This window comes from Eptatretus burgeri, chromosome 15, assembly GCF_056783735.1.
Source record: "Eptatretus burgeri isolate ZD-2024b chromosome 15, Ebu_testis_v1, whole genome shotgun sequence".
NCBI classification, from domain to species: Eukaryota; Metazoa; Chordata; class Myxini; order Myxiniformes; family Myxinidae; genus Eptatretus; species Eptatretus burgeri.
The window spans coordinates 25,693,277-25,697,959 of record NC_140975.1 but is presented as its reverse complement, the minus strand read 5'-3'; positions in this window follow the sequence as shown (position 1 = coordinate 25,697,959).

Here is a 4,683-nt window from a genome sequence, read left to right as displayed (position 1 = left end):
GTCCAATGTTGTCCCATGTAATTGTCTGTATGTGTACTTAGTGTTGCATCGCCTTCATGAGCATTAGACCATGTAAAAAATGAAAAAAGAAGGTTAACGGAGAACTTGTACAAAATAATAATAAATAGTATATATATATATATATATATATATATATATATATATATATATATATATATATATATATATATATATATATATATATATATATATATATATATATATATATATATATATATATATATATATATATATATATATATATATATTAGCCAAAGGAGACACTGTACTCTGAATGCAAGGGTTCTGAAAACAAAAACATTTGTCAGAGATAGTAACGAAGCAAGGGTAGAAATAATAAATCAAAACAGAAATAAGAAGTTATTAAACAAGCAAAAGACAGAGGAAGAAGAAGAAAGTAGTGATGTGGACAGGGATGACTGGATAACGTGGCAAGGCTTGGTTGGTGCTGATAAGAAACATGCTTCCTTATTGAATAAAGAATAAAAAGTCAAGGTCTTGCTCAAAACAACAGATTCAGCATCTCGAAGAAAGGATGCATTTTGTTCTTCATTGTACTCTTCCCCTCCAATCATGTTTACTCTTTTTGTTTGTGTTTTTCCTCCTGTTTCGAGTAATTCATACAATCAGCCAAGTTGAGACAATATGCTTTGCTCAAAATAATTTATAAAACAAGCTCGAAAATCCAATCTGGTGCGTCCCCAACATGGCGACACCGTAGTTTGCTGAATACAGTCATCAATTTCCATCCAGTCCTCGATAAACAAATATCTTCAGCAGAGGGCAGAGGGCACTTTCATTTACCAACCCCACCAAACCCAGTAAAGCCATGAAAAATGGCCAATTGAAAACCTACCATTCTTGACTTCCAGATTGATAAGGAAAGCAATGACCGACTGACACTCTGCTCAAGGAAGATAAGAACTCATTTCTGTGATGGAAGGGGTTAAAAATAAAAATAAAAAGAAGCAATTATTTTACAAGCCTGGGGAGGGGCAGTGTTGATAGGAAAGCTAACAGGTAACCACACAAAGTGAACTTTGAGTCCATAGAACGCTTTACCCCGTGCAGTCTTGGGATAAATATAATAATAACAACAATAAAAGTCTCCGAAGGGCAAATTTGATTGGCCATGATGACGTAAAATACCTTAATATTTTGCCGAAGTACTGCTAAACAGAATGGGGTTGAAAGTGTCAAAAGGGCGATTTGTGATCTACAGTGAAATTGAAAGATGAAATGCAATTGAATTCAAACAGAGTAGAAAAAAACCCAAAAACAATCGCTAAACCCCGCTTTTTCGCTTCGCGTAGGGTAATAAACAAAATAAGGTGTGCTATGGGTGTGCACACACAGGAAGCCCAAATATCTGGCTGATCACATGAAGAGGTTGGACAAAAAAGATAGCACAGCCAATCAAAAAGGTCTGCTCAAAAGGGTCATGTATGGTTTGTACAAGGGTTGGAAAAACATCACTAATGAAAGGCTAAAAACAGGACCTGTGCCTGTCGACCATTCAGGCAAGCCATTCCGTGGAATTGATCAGAATCAAGAGATGAGGGAGTGGAGTGAAGCGAGTGGGTACACCTTGCAGGGGGGAGGGGGGGGTCAAAATCAAAATTGATCTCAGCCTACAATTGTCGCAGCACTACCAACCACCTGTGTGGTCATAGTGAGGTGTGCTTGATCGAATACTTTTGAAGCATTCATGGGTGCAGTGGGGTAGAGGGTTGGGGGAAGAGAGATCTCTCAAAACAGAGTACTGCAATGGGTCACCACCCAAAAGGTGTGTGCACAATGGTCATACAGATTTGGATATGGTCTTATAGCACCAATCTCAAATAAGGAGAGCACCGGGAGACGGTATCGCGCAACGATGTCTCACCGACGGGCTTGTCATTATTGTAAATTATGATCTGATATTCTATTTTATTGCATAGTGGATTGCAGGGTCAAAATGGAGGTCTGGAAAGCATACAAGTAAATCAATAAAGGAAAAGGTTTCAAATGAATCTCAAATGTAAACAAGTCAAATTGTGATCTTCAGAGATCAACAAATGACTGTTCAACTTGTCATGCAGACCATTAGGATCAACAATTGTGGTGTTGAGGTCATTTACACCAAACGAGTGCACAATTCACCATTCTCCGCAAGAAGGGTCTTCTGAATGGTGATGAGAAAAGTTTCTGCAAGGACCACAATGAAACAAGGTGGCTTAAAATTGTTAATGCAACATGGCTCCTTAGGATTACTGTGGTCGTTTAAGGGAAAAGTGCAAGGTTTGTTCGGTTATGGGGATGTCAACCATTTTGGCTGTAAGGACAAGTTGGTCATGCAGACTTGCACAGTATTTTTCCTTCCTTTCGGAAACATTCGGGCCAGCAGAGCTTTTCATGAGCACCCACTTCACTTCCACAGGTCAAATGTGTCCGTGTGGAAGAAAAATAATCATGCTCTGCCTTTGCCTTCTTCTTCTTCCGTGTACAGCACAAGACTGTGGGGGAGCATTGTTGGCTGAGGGCATGGCTGTGTCGCTGATGTAATGCCCTCTGCAGGTTATGTCAGGAATTTGTAATTTGTTCAGGGTGCCGGCGATGGCTCATCAACTCTTCGTGAAGGACAACTTCGGATCTTTAACGTCCACCAACTAATGCCGGCAGACGGGAGATGGAACGCCCTGTTTAACGTCCTTCCGAGGGGACGGCACACACATTGACGAATCACGCTGCCTGCGAGACCTCAGGATGACAGGTTGTAGTCTTGTCAAGATTTGAATCAGAGGCGAAAACGGGTCAGAGGCGAGAGCATCCCCGAGGCTACCCTGCAGCCTTACCTTTACCTCTGGTCCAACATTCACAACGTGCGAAACACATCTTACATTTACACCCATGCGAGTTATACCGATGACAACTCAAGTGGCTCAGGGAGGCGGTTTCATTGTGGTACAAATCCAGCTATAAACTGTTACCCTGGTGCTTCACAGGTAGGGTGAGGCATAAATGCACACTTCATTGAAATAAACAATAAGCTGGAGAAGGCCTTGGTAGACATTGAAGATCCCATGGTGTCATTCATGAAGTCGAGGCGAGTTATCACCAGCACCGTGAAGACAAAGACAAATTCTTGTCCTGACTGATTTTTGAGAAGGCAACAGCCAATCACCCAGCATAACCCTTTTCAAGATACTGCTTCAGGATGATTGATGTGGTGGTGGTGGTGGTGATCGATATGATGGTGGTAGATTACGACAGTAATATCGCTTTTGGGTCGAAACTCCTTTAAATTGCAAACTAGCACTTTGCAAAGCATTGTGGGATATTCCAGGATATGCGAAAAAAAAAAAATCAAACTTATCCCATTAAACTCAATGGCAGTTGAATAAAGAACCCAGAACATCTCTAAAATTGTTGTTCTTCTTTCGGCTGCTCCCGTTAGGGGTCGCCACAGCAGATCATCCGTTGTGATCCGCATACTGATTTCGCACAGGTTTTATGCCGGATGCCCTTCCTGACGCAACGCTGGTCGCCTCTTACGACACAGGGATAAGGATTGGGTTTCGCCATGATTCCGGGCTGCCCTACACCCTCTCATAGCACAGCCCAGCACAGAGCTCCCGTCCTCAAGCGATCCTCCAACCAAAGCCTCCGAGTAGCCGGATTACAGGCGCACGCAACTACGCCCGGTTCCAGAACATCTCTAAAATAGTACAGTAAAAGGTAAAATGTGGAAAGAAAACTCAAAAAGCGGACTAGACAGATGGCATTTTAATTACACACATACACACCACGCACAAATTACATATACAAACTGCAATTCGTGCTTTCGGTATCCCTTCCTCGTCAAGGGGAACAGACCAATGGCTTTAGATGGCCTGCAAGCATCAGAGCGAGGATTTTTTTTAATATATATATATAACAAAGTTAATGAAAGCAACTTGCAAAGCTCCTCGCTCATGAAAACCACTGGGACAGCATCACATGGCGCGTGATCTGATGTGGGAACAGGAAGCAATATTTTTTTAAGAGGTGTATGGCTCGCCCCAACACCCCACCAGAGTTAAAAATAAAACAACAATAACCATCAAAAATGGCAGTTGGCTGCAGGGCAGCAAGTCCATTCGGATTCAAGTCAAAAAGCACACCATTACAAAAAAAAATAGGGGGGGGATAAAAGGCGGGCCGTAACTTCATTAGAGATTGTTAGGAGTGCTCGGGTATTAATTTTGTTAAAGCGATGCACGCAGTGGGACAAGTCGACTTTCGAGTCAAGAACAACTCAGATGCCGATGAGAAAAAGCATGCAGATGGCACCAATGGAGAAGGGCACGCATGCATCGTAAGGCAAAAACGAAAATACAAATTGCTGACTGGTGTTTAACCAAACAAATAATCCATCTCACCAATTGAGGTTAAAAAGAGAGGAATAAAAGAAATGAACGATTCAAAATGAGGTCACCCATTTGCAAATGTAGAGGGGTTCTTACGACAGCACAATGTACACTTAACTCGAGCTTCAACCCATCACTGTTGATACCACGTGACCCGAATAGGTCACTTGCAGCATCCTGAGCGATGTGATCAATTGTGTGTGTGTGTGGAGCAGCAAGAAAAGGCTATGTGCTGGCAAGAACACTCCAATTACATGGTAAAGCACGTACGAGG